Genomic DNA, 13,702 nt, shown 5'->3' with positions numbered 1-13,702 from the left:
ACCACTTCCAGGATGGCCGAGGTAGGAATCGAACCCACCTCTACTCAGTTGACCTCCCGAGGCTGAGTGGACCCCGTTCCAGCCCTTGTACCACTTTTCAAATTTCGTGGCAGAGCCGGAAATCGAACCCGGGCCTCTGGGGGTGGCAGCTAATCACACTAACCACTACACCACAGAGGCGGACAACTTGAAAACTGTAAGGCCAATATTTTTCTAAATCCCTGAACTGATTGGGGGTTTATATGAAACCGAAACCGTGATTTTGCACTTCCACAAAATACACACAACCAAACTTAATGGAAATCTACCTGCCATAATGGAAATCAACGTCTAAGCCTTTTTTCACATGTACATAATTTCGATAAGAGGATTCATAAGGGAGATATAATTAATGGACCTTTTTCGGTACAAGTCCCGCCGGACTTAACTCAAGAGCGGGTGCGTGTAAAGCGTATTTCTTATAACTTGAAAACTACTGGAAATATTTCATTCAAACTTCTTATTTAGCATCCATCTGTCCAAAGGTAAGTTTTTAGGTCCATTCCATGTCAAATTCCAGGAATGGACTGGGGCTGTATAGGGAACCGAAACAGTGATTTTACTCTCCCACAATATATACAAGACCAGGCTGACTCGAAATCGACAAACCACGATGGAAATCCATTTCTAAAACGTTTTTCTCATGTGCATTTTTTCTATAGGAGGATTAACAAGGGATATGTCATTAATGGATGGCTTTCAGTACAAGTCCCACCGGCCTTAATCAAAGGCGGGTGCGTGTAAAGTGTATTTATTATAACTTGAAACTACTGGAGATATGTCAGCCGAACTTCATATTTAGCATCCACCTGTCCAAAGGAAGGTTTTAGGTCCATACCATTTCAAATTCCCGGAATGGACTGCGGGTTTATAGGGAACCGAAATAGTGATTTTACTCTCCCACAATATATAAAACACCAGTCTGACTGGAAATCGACCAACCTTGATGGAAATCCCTTTAAATTTTTTTCTCATGTGCATTTTTTCGATAGGAGGATTAATAAAGGAGATGTCATAAACGGTCGGTTTTGTCCAGCGGACATAGCCCAAAATGTGTTGTACGTAGAGCAGATTCCTTACCTATATAAATAAAATCGTAACGACCGTGAATCTGTCCATTCACTATTTTGGTGAAATTTTCGTAGTTATCCGTTTCAAGTGTAATAATGACCATAAGCGTATTTGTTAGCTTCAGTTTTTTGAAAGTCCTCATTTTTACGCCCCCCCCCCCGCCCAAACAAGATTGAAGCACAACATGCCAGACGAGCTAGAAAATTGAAATTTGACAAAATTATATGTCTTAGCCTGTAATTGATGGAAATCTTCCAAGATATTCAAATATTTCATTTTTTTACCCCCGAAAAATATCGGAATATTGAGGCAATTTTCATGTCGGTGCAGACCTTCATTTCGAGGTATGTCTCGGCTAAACGGTAAGTCGTATCACAAAACGGATAGCACAATCTCAGTTCAATTTGAAGTGATCTACAACTTTGGTCCTATGATGTTTCGTCGTATCTTTATTCCTTATATGTTAGATATGTCTCTTCTTTTTGATTAGGCCTACATTTTGCTCTTTGTACACGTATAATTCTTAGTTCGAATTACTTATACGAAATATAGAATCATATAATTCTTCACGAACATTGGCCCACCCAGTATCCATACGTGAGTCAAATTCTATGTTCGTAGCTGTCATATTAACACCCGAAAGTAAAGCACTGTGAGAAAACCTTACCCAAATTTCACCCTGTTCAACGTCTGTAACTCAATTTTACCCATACATAGATAAGATGGGAGAAACTATCTTAAGACAAGCCACTTAGACCCCTAAATGAGACGTCTTATGGTACTGCACCGTTCCTGTCCTCAAAATCCGACTACACTCAGGGGGGTGGTAGAGCACGTGATACGTTCCGAAATGAAAACATAGGCAACGTAAAAATTATCTCTAAAATACCTAGAAATCCTAACAAGGATATGGGCAGGATAACGACTATATTATACGTGAATAAGAAACGGATATAGGGTTAAAATGGATTTATTAACTAAGACATAGATTTAATTCACACTACAAAGTCACAAATGGAAAATAAAATCGTAAACTTCGACCCAAAATGGTCATGAAAGTCAATAGAATGTGCCGCGCACATGAGTAAAGTTAAATTTAACAAACGAAAGACAACAAAGCTAAACGGGTAACGACTCGGAAATAAAATACAAATATAATGCATTTAAAACTTGGGGAAACCCTACATTCGGATGGTGAATCGACTCTGGCCTTTGTTTCTACGTCCGATCCCCGAAGGTTTGCGATAACTAAATCGTTCTTAAGCCACCGCGGTGAAAGCAATAACACTAGCATTTGATCCAACATACTTACAAATATACATTCCGACGACATCGGATACAAAATAATTCACAAACTCGTTCAGGGACATCCCTATCTTCCTCTAAAATATCACTGAATTTACTATGGGACCGCCAACGGCCGTAGCCGTGTTGAAACACCGGATCCCGTGAGATCTCCGAAGTTAAGCAACATTGGGCGTGGTCAGGAGTTGGATGGGTTGCCACGCGCTGTTGGTGGGGGTGAGGGAATGGAGGAGCGGAAAGGAATTGGCCACCCTACCGCACGTAAACTCCGGCTCAGGAACACCTCTGCGGAGGTTCGGACCTGCCTTCGGGCAGAATGACCCTTACCTACTATGGGACCGTCCCAAATGTAAATTAGATGGCACAGAAGCCGCCATCCCTTGAAATAGCCTTCGAGCTATGAACCAAACTCTTAAGCAACGCAGATCAAAAATGACACATATATACACGACAAAAATAAAATCACACACTAAAAAAAACACATGTAATAAAAACATGACTTTAAACACTTCCTGAGCGAGCTTATTGAAAATAGACATCCAAATAACGTGGGCGCTGGCTCGTGTCTACCCCAGAAACACAACAATTCGTTCTCCCTCGCTTTCCACGTGGTCGGGGAATCAGCTGTGAGCTGCGAAACGTCATCCTAGTTAGCAAAAGGAAACAGTGGCTTACGGGAACATACGGTCTAACTTTGGGACTCTCACTAGAAGGAGGGGGGGGGGGGGGAGTGGCCAGTCAGCTGATATACCTGCTCTCGGGGATCAATACTGTCGTTTCTAAGGCCTCATCTACACAAAACCACAGTCTTCCCGCTAGCAGCCCCATTTCTGCTATTACGCAAATTCAATAGCTGCCTCATAATCTCACATAACTCTGCTTCAAGCAGATACAAATGGCCTCGTTCCTACCTCACATAAACGTGGACATCGCAAATTGATCCTGGGCAAATTAGGCCTCACCATTGACAGATCCAGGGTTCGATTCTCCTCCTTATTCGCACATATAGGCACCTCATCCCTTTCTGCTGACAGTTCCAGGCTTCGATTCTCCCCTTGTTCACACATATAGGCAACTCAGGCCTTTCCATAGACAACTCCACAAACAAATTCTCTCCTATTATCACATGGGCAGGAGCGTATTCTCCTTGAATGCAAGGCATGCATTGCATGCGTTACGATAACGCAAATAACTGTCTGAAGTATGATTTTAGATTGTTTCAAGTCAAATATTAACTATTTCATCCCTCAGAAGTTCAAAAGTTCCGCGCAACTGTACTAGCTCCGTTGCTTGACTACGTGTAGTGCTGGTGTAGTCTCGCCATCTATTCCACTTTTGAAAGAGACAGCAAATGGAGGAGTTAAGGATGTAAGGCATTCAATCTTAAAATTGCATTCGGTGGCAGACATAGTTCTGAAACCCTGCGAATGATGTCGCTGCAATTGAAACTTGGTCACACTTTGTCACCCCATACACATGCTACCCTGTGCCATATGTTAGCAATTTGGTGAAAGTCGGCATGCCCAAGTTTACTGCGAACGGGACCCACGGATTACCCCCTAGCGAGAACCCAACCTGACGAAACCAAATAGACGAAACTGACAAATGCCACTGGGGTGACCACTGAGCTCTTCTTCTTATTATTCTTCGTTTAGGCCTACGATGGACCACGTGGTTCTTAACTCTGATGAGCTCTTTTCTTCCTTTTAGCCCAGTATTCTTTCATTCTAGCGCTATGGATGTCTTTTCTTTCTTGAGTTCATTTCACTCCTGTTCCTGGACGCAGTGATTTAGTTAATAGTGACTGGAGAGAGTCAGATGTCTTCACTAACTTTCTGAACTTATCTCGGTTGTAAATGTCAATGTGATACCACTGAGCTCTATTATATATTGAGATCACTGGGGGTGACTTACCTCCAGTGCTTGAGTTGTGGCTGAGTAATGAGTTCATTCATTGTGTGTTTAGCTGATTATTGAGTTCATTCTATGTCTGCTGTCCCTGTGCTATTCGTCGTTTTTTGTGTTTTTTTATTTTCTCTGCATGTGTGGTATTTTAACGATGGATGAGTCTAAAACGGATATAATTGTAAATCTGTTTGAAAAGCCATTTACTGGCCGTTCGTTTGATGAAAAGATTCAAATAGTTAAAGCCGGGAGACCTCTCCCTTCCCTCGCAAATTTAAATAAATTGAAATAAAAAATTTAAAAAACAGAAAACAAGAATTTATTGTATTTGCACGTTCAATCCCGAAACTTACAGTAAAACTGTTTGGCTGTCTGGCTCGTGAGTCACTAAACAAGTTATTCTGTTGGCCTTACTTATTGTTTGTTTCTGAATATTCCCCTTGGAACAGCAAGAAACGATTGTCATATCAACGCATGGATATCCTTAGGTACCTTTGGTAAAACTAGGATAGATTTGCAGTTGGATACGTAGACGTAGGAAAATGTTCTAAGGCACAACGATGCCATTAAGAAAAACAGGAAAATTCTGAAACGGCTGATTGCGGTGACATGCTTTTTGTGGAAGTAAGAGTTACCATTCCGTGAGCACAATGAGGCTAGTGAATCCAACAACAGAGGGAATTACAAAGAATTAAATTGTTAGCAGAGTTTCATGAAAAATTAGTCACTTCACAAAAGCGAGTGCATTTACAGGACTGTTTCCACTCATTCAGAACGATTTGTCCAGCTCCATGGCTAAATGGTTAGCGTGCTGGCATTTGGCCACAGGGATCCCGGGTTCGATTCCCGGCAGGGTCGGGAATTTTAACCACAAGTGGTTAATTTCGCTGGCACGAGGGCTGGGTGTATTTCATCCTCATCACGACACGGAGGCCGCATACGGGAGTCAGTTCAAAAGCCCTGCACCTGGCGAGCCGAACTTGTCCTCGGACACTCCCGGAACTAAAAGCCATACGCCATTTCATTTCAGAACGATTTAATTCAAAGCATCTGCATCGTAATGACCGCTGAAATAAAGATTCAGATTGGGGAAGCTAAATTCGCAGGAATTATGATCGATGAGACTTATAATGTTTCGAACTTTTCACAGTTATCTATTGTCCTCAGATACGTTCATAATGGTGATGTTGAAAGGTTTGTTGGTCTCTATAATGTGAGTTCTGATAGGACAGCGAATGCATTGGTGAGACTTGCGATTGATTGTCTGGATAACTTTGACTGCCGCGAAAAATTAGTTGCGCAGACTTTCGATGGAGCGGCGGTGCTTGCAGGTCAGCTGAATGGTATGCAAGCTAAATCAAAAGTAGTTCCTGAGGCTGTATTCACCCACTGCTACGCTCACAAGCTTAATTTAGTCTTCTCTCAAGTCGTTTCATGACAGAAGAATGTCGTATATTCTTCGCAACGATGAGTGGCTTTGCGACATTTTTTAGCAATTCTTCTAAAGAGAACTAACCTGCTGACAGTATCCTCAAGAAAATATTTCCTAAACTTGCTCCAACAAGGTGGAACTATTGCAGCCGTTTAGTACAGACCATCGCGGAATATCGTGCTCCTCTCCAAGAGCTTTTCGAAAGTACTGTATTTCGGAGGAACCTGGGAACTGGGGTAACAATACAATTAATGAGGCAAGCGGGTTTCTCGTGAAGTTAATAGAATTTCAGTTCAATTTTATTCTGAAAGTTTTAAATGAAATATTTTCCTTGACTGATGTTATACATATCATCCTTCAATCTAAGGCCGTAGACATTGCATATTGCACCAGAGAAGTGAATTCTTTATAAACTAAAGTATCTATAATGCGAAACAGTGGATTTGATAACATCTGAGATAGAACAGAAGAGAAATTTGATCCACTAAGGAAGAAAATAAAGGATGAAACTTCATTTTCGGTTGTAGATGAGTATGTGAGGGTTTACCTGGAAATACACGATATTCTTCTTCTTCTTCATAGTACCGTATCAGGTCCCCCTGACGTTGGCGATCACTGTGGCGAATGCAGAACGATCTCTAGCTAGGTGGAAAAGTCTTTCAACACTGTGAATTTCAGTCCATTCTTTGATGTTTCCAAGCCATGATGTTCGCCTCCTCCCGACACCTCTTCGACCCTGTATTTTGCCTTGTACAATCCGCTGTAAGATGAGGTAACGGTCATTTCTAAGGATGTGGCCAAGGTAAGAGATCTTCCGGAGTTTTATTGTTTGAACGAGTTCCCGACTTGCTCTTGCCCTTCTGAGTACTTCTTGGTTCGTTAGTCGTGCAACCCACGAAATCCTGAGCATCCTACGGTGGATCCACATTTCAAAGGCTTCCAAGCGTTTCACTGATATGTTCTTGAGAGTCCATGTTTCCACACCATATAGCAAGGCTGACCATATATAGCACATGACCATCCTCTAAGTTTTAAATTTAAGTAGTCATTGCAAAAGAAAGATTTCATTTTTGTAAATATTTTTCGTGCTATTGCTATCCTCTGTTTCACTTCTTTCTCGGGATCAAGTTGTTCAGTGACAATGGCACCCAGATATTTAAAAGTGGTTACTCTCTCAATCTGTCGGTAGTCCCATGTCCTCACTTACTGCACTGATATTATTGAGCAGGAGCTGGAGACCTTCAAAATTGTCACACAGGATGACTGTATCATCCGCATATCTCATGTTGTTAATTATTCTAGCACAGTTAAAATACTGCTTCTGTTCACTAGGAGATCTGTCCTTCATTGAAATGCTTGATTGCAAGAAATTTTCATTTTTTTCTGGCGATTTTCCTGAAGAGCATTTCAGTAAATTGATTGAAGTTTATGGAAAATATTTTGATATAGTACGACTTAAATCTGAAATTGAGGGCAATGCTCGCTTCTGAACACTTGAAAGATAAGACTGTGGCTCAAATCCAGAAATTCCTATTGACCAGAGGTCTCCACAGCGGTCTTCCCGAGCTTTATAAGTTGTGCACATTGATTACTACTATTCCCGCTAAATCATCATCTATAGAACGCTCTTTCTCGGCCTTACAGCGAATAAAATCTTTCGTCCGCAATTCTCAAAGTCAAAGTCGTCTCTCTGCATTAGGAATGATGTCTATAGAGAAAGATCTTCTTGTTAAGATGAAAACACGTGAGGACTTATACAGTGACGTCACCGAGGAATTTCGCAAAAAGAATCGCAGGGTCGAGTTCACCTACATGTAATTAGGGTGAATAGGATTGAAATTTACTTAATACATTTTGTGTTACTAGTTCCATGCCTCAGTGGAGATTCCAGGATACGCCACTGCACATGGGCCTCTCTAGCCTCTTCCCAAGAAATCCGTTCTTCGACTCTTCCCGCATAGAAACTGCCTTCCTTGCATTATATACGACCCTAACTCAATCCACGGCGTAAACAGCTTCGTTGAACACGACGTAATTCATTACCTGAAAGACATGCAGCGTGCATAGATGACATGTGCTACTGCTATAAAGTAATATAACCCCGTCGATGTTAAATGGTGTACAGCCTTTTTGAATAATAAGGACACTGTCCCGAATCCCTCTAAGAAGATATTCTACAAGGAAAAATGGAATACACTAAATTAACAGGGAATAAAACAACACACCTATACATATCCTACTTTCTCCCATCTAAAATATGTACAGTTATAAATAGGTCACAAAATGGGCTCGAGCTGCAGTTAGCCCTGAACGACATTTACGTCAATCAGAAATAATAAGCAAGCAATGTGTCTCTCTTAATCTTAAACCTACTCTGATAAAATGATCATGTATAGTGTTATTCCTACCGCTAGCATGCTAAAAATTGGACATAGAAACTTAGCTTGGTCGAATCTCTGGCATTAGTGCCGTTCACATGGCCGCTTGTGTCACGTAGCTTAGGCCATCATGACGATGGAAACCAGGGTTGTAGCGTTCACTCTGTCAACTCTGGTTGCTGCTCTCATAGTCCTTGGAATGCCGAAAACTCCTGCAATACAGATGATTTATCAGGCATCGGCTGCACTGCTCTTCTGCTCTTGTAGTACACGCGTACTAGATCTTGCCCTTAATGATTGGCTGACAATTGACTACAGCCTGTGTACGGATTTTAGTTCGATCCGGACACCATTAATTTAAGGAAGTTTTTCCCAGACAAAGAGCAGTCCTTCTGGGCGGAAATTAACGATACGCACACGTACATTTCACGATCTGCGAGCGCGAACAGAATAGTTTATTGCTAATCACAGATCTAAATTACTCTGCGGATTACACACGTCAATAAAGATTACCGTTCATTACCGTCTTTGAGAAGCAATGCTAAATTTACACACCAGCCCGCACCTTGGCGTCACTTTAATATTTATCGCCTAGATAAACTATCTTTCCTTATGGTTACTGTTATTCACCAACGAATTAATTAGTTTACACCGCACAAACAATGCTCAATTAAATATTCACTGTCAAAAAAGCAAGTGCGCGCCTAGCGTCCAGTTAAGTTAAAAACATCCAACTGAAATAACGCGTCCTCCATAAAAACACACTGCGACAGTAGCCGGTCAAATACGACTGACCATCAGAACAGGAATGAGAGAGCTGCCCCTCTCTGCGTTCTTTTATAGTCTTGCGGATTTCGGTTAGGATAGGGGAGTCCCCGAGACACAACAACGCGTCTCTTCAACGGCTTCTCATATTCAAATAGCTTTCCGTTAAAACTTCAAAACGCTGTCAGCAAATACAAGTAGTCAATATTTTTGCACACAGGTAGTTCTAAATTCTCGTCTTTCTTTTCGAGTAAATCACACTGTGGAATTTCGGCGGAGGGACGGATTTGTCACGTAATGTTTGATGATTCCATTCCAGCAGTAACGAGGCTGGTTAAACTGATTGCGTTGACCGGTGACTCCCAGTCTTCAAATATATCCCCTCCTAGCCTCTGGCTCGTTGAATTCGAATTCGAGGGACAAATAGCGATGTGGTGGCACTCCCTCAACGACTTCTTTCAAACTTAAAAATATGCGTAGATACTGGCTCTGTACCGACTTGTCTCTAACAGAGGCGCGGTCTAGCACACAATCGGCCTTTGTTTGACTCCCAAGCAATGATGCATAAATAAATAAGCCCACAATGTTATCCATAACTAAACTGTATACAATATTGAAGCATATATGGATATGGTTTAGCACAATCAATTTGTCGATATGATGTATTGTTTAGCAACAGTTAATCTGTAAATGAAGGTTTGCAATATTGCAAAACATGCATATACTGCACTTCGTATGTCGATCTATATACTGTATATCCATTGAAGTCGATTTGTAGCGAGATAAAATTGGTGTGTTTGCCATTATAATTAATATTTTGCATCGATAGTGACTCACAACCGGAGGGCGTCTGCTATTGTAATCATTACTCTACACATCGACTTTGACTGGCAGTAGGAATGGGATTCTTTTCCAACTCCTTTGCACCGGGCGAGTTGGCCGTGCGGTTAGGAGCACGCAGCTTTGAGCTTGCATCCGGGAGATAGTGCGTTCGAACCCCACTGTCGGCAGCCCTGAAGATGGTTCTCTGTGGTTTCCCATTTTCACACCAGGCAAATGCCGGGGATGCACCTTAATTAAGGCCACGGTCGTTTCCTGCCCATTCCTAGGCCTTTCCTATCCCATCGTCGCCATAAGACCTATCTGTGTCGGTGCGACATAATACAAATAGCAACTCCTTTGTTACTAGCATTAGTAAGGAGGGACTACCACGAGCCAAGGGAGCATGCAATTTTGTTCAAAACTACCCTAACCGATTGTGTTTGGGAGTAGACATGTGTGCCCGCCATTATAAACAAATTTACCCATCTAAAGTGTAACTGGCATTAGGCATAATGTCCTTGCTATTATAATGCAAACACACCAACTCGGTGTGACTGTCATTAAGAAAAGGGGCCTGTCATTGTAATGATAACAGTACAACTCAATTTTGACTGTCAGTAGGGAAGGTGTCTACTGTTATAATAAAAACTCCTCAACTTTAACCTGTCTGGAAGTAGGAAAGGGCGCCTGCCATTGTAACGAAAACTCGCCAAAATCGATTGTGACCGCGCATTAGGTAATGGTTCCTCTCATTATAATGAAAATTTACCTACTCGATTCTGAATGGTGGTAGGCAAGTGAGCCTGCCGTTATCATCACAACTCCGCAACTAGCACTTTACATTGGAAACAACGTATGGGAATCTCCCCCTGCTGTTTCTGGATAACGCTAAGGGATGTGCAATTTAAAAAATCTTATTCACTGCATTTACAGTAATTTACTTGTTATCCGTATACAATGTAGAATACCGTAGGGAAGCACGGGTACATTTGCTAGTACTCTATTATATCCGTAGAATCAAGATGTTACCAGTAGCATATTGTTTGAACTAAAGAAGAGTGGCAGGATTTTAATATAATTTAATTGTTATAAATTACACCAAGAAGCTATTTTACAGCAAACAAAAGGCTATACCTTGCAATGTATTATTGTTTTTACTGGACTGTGAATACCCCAAATAATGACTTTACAGTGTAATGTTTTAATTAATGTAGATCACTGAAATTGTCTCGTAAATAGTCGAAAACTGTCGGAATAATACTTAATACTTCATCTTGAGAGATGAAATAATGTAATGAGGGCGAAGATAAATAAATACATATATGAAATTGAATGACATTCATTAAATGGTATCAGCGCATTACGTGAATGCATGTGACCAAGGTCGTTCTAGCGGTATAAAGGCGAGTGTAAATTGGTAACAGAACTGTTCCGATGTGTAAATGTGTGTGAGGTATCTTCAAATTAGAGTTGTAAGTTACAGGTACACTTGATGGAAATTAAAGAACTTGATACACAACTCGAAATAACATTGTACAATAATTATGGAAGGTTAAAGAGAATGGGGTTTCTGAGAGGGAAGATAATTCCTAGCCACCGGACAACCTGTACGAGGACAAAACAAACTTTAGAAAACGATGAGTAGAATTACCTTTTGTTTTATCTGTTTGTTTGTTTAGTCTCAAAATTCATATACAGTTAATTAGTTAATTTAATGGAGAATACAGAGAATAAGTTGGACCGAAATGAAGAGCATTACCGAAGCCCTTAGAGAGATAGGAGAAAATAGAAGGCTGGTAACTGAAATAGAAAACTGGAAAAATAACATTTAAATACTATAAATTAGAAAGGGTCTATGCTCCAAAAAGAAATAAAAAACTGAGAAAAAGCGATAAACATGTTTTATTTCAATACAAGGTTAGTAGTAAGAAAATAAACTACATGTTGTGACAGACATGCTTCATAGGGACGTGTTACGTAAAAAAATTTCAAGGAAATTCACTGTTCCACTAGAAAAAAACCTATCTGGAATTTGATATTTGAAAAAGGATCTATGTACCATGTGGACTAACATATACAAAGGTCTATGTCGAAACATATATTACTAATGTGTCTCTTTGTAGATTATGTGACACAGCTTAATTTAACGTGTATTTACCGGAGTCTACTGTGTTATACTGTCATAAAATTGCTTGTGTTCATTTGATAAGTAGGGAATCATTTTCTTCAAAACATTTTTATTTTCAACTGTGAGGCGATTTCTGCACTCCAGTGGTTGTAGATCCATCGTCTTCTGACCACTGTTCCTTAGTCTCTTCCTTTCCTTGGAAACACTTTCAGAGCCCCTCTTTCTCCTCTTTAGAATGTTAACATCACCACTGGACGACCTTCTGTGTTACACGCGGTACACACGCTACTATCAACTGGTAAAAAAAAGTGAAATGGCATATGGCTTTTAGTGCCGGGAGTGTCCGAAGACATGCTCGGCTCGCCAGGTGCAGGTCTATCGATTTGACACCCTTAGGCGACCTGCGCGTCATGATGAGGATGAAGACAACACATACACCCAGCCCCCGTGCCAGAGAAATTAAGCAATGATGGTTAAAATTCCCGACGCTGTCGGGAATCGAAGCCGGGACCCCTGTGACCAAAGGCCATCGTGCTAATCATTGAGCCATGGAGCCGGACTCTATCAACTGGTGAGAACAAGCGGCACTTAGATCCTTATTAACTAAACGTACCGCTGGAGATACAGCTCCTGCCATCTTCCGAGAACATCAAAAACTACAAGACAAACTTTGAAGCTATGAACCCTTTATAAAAGTATTCCGCTCGGCACATAGACCTCTTTAAACCATTTAACTCAAATTCGCTTACTTTGGCACTTGGACCCTTTCTGATTTATAGTATTCAGTTATTGGTCAAATTATGCGGAATGAGGAGTTCCTCTGTAACATTATTGAAGGAAAAATTGCAGGAAAAAAAAAAAAAAAGGAAGAGTGTCTTATTTCAAGAACCTGTTTCAGAGAATGAACTGCAATACGTACGCCCAGTTGGAAAGACTGGCTCAAGATAGACATCTATGGCTGCGCCGACAAGGCTTAGCCTTTAGAATATGATGATTTAATTTACGAGACTATTTTATTACGAGTGTTGAATGTAGCTTGAAAGGAAAGGGTAGTTTTCGGAACATACCGATAAAATCGCGATGATTTGCTGAATGGATTTAAAGTCTTCATAATATTTTTTTTAATCTGTAGGGAAGGTAGATCTTCTAAATTTAGCCAGGTGAAATGTAGGAAGAATTATGAGTAGTTCGGTCAACTCTGTGCGAAATATGATAGTGATTTCTTACTGTACCAGAGTCAGAATGTGTCGTTACATTTATTTATTGGTGTAATTGAATTTGAGGTTCATCCAGATGAATGGAAGGAAAGAAATGTGAGAATAGAACATTCGGCATGATGATACCATTTTATAATGAGATTATGGTAGGTCAAATCTAGATAGAAGATGAGTTAGACGATACATTTGAACGACGATCATCCTCAAATGTCTTCGAATTAATTCTTATTCCTTACAGGAGTTGTAAGGTTGTCATATGTCTATTCTTGTTGTATATTTCCTCTCAAGTCACAGTTAGAGACATGATTTCATATGAGCAATTAAAAGGAATATTACATCTATATAAAATAGGTGAGGAAAGCAGCGGGAAACTACCTCACTCCTCATTTCCCTAGTACGCCTCTTCAGTGATACTTAGGCCATCTATGACAGCTGATGGTGGAGCTGTTGAGGATCCAACCACCCTTAGGGCTGAAGACTGAACATACATATAAAATAGGAGTTTTGTCTGTGCATTGCTCAGAATATAAAAATAATTGATTTCAGTATCGCTCGTGACCGCAGCAACAAGAAAATGCACTTTTTCATTTACCGTCATCTCTGTCTGTCTGCGTCTGACAAGAGGTCGTGGCAGCTTGTG

Source organism: Anabrus simplex, chromosome 3 (assembly GCF_040414725.1).
Source record: "Anabrus simplex isolate iqAnaSimp1 chromosome 3, ASM4041472v1, whole genome shotgun sequence".
Taxonomy (NCBI): Eukaryota; Metazoa; Arthropoda; class Insecta; order Orthoptera; family Tettigoniidae; genus Anabrus; species Anabrus simplex.
This window is presented reverse-complemented; position numbering follows the sequence as displayed.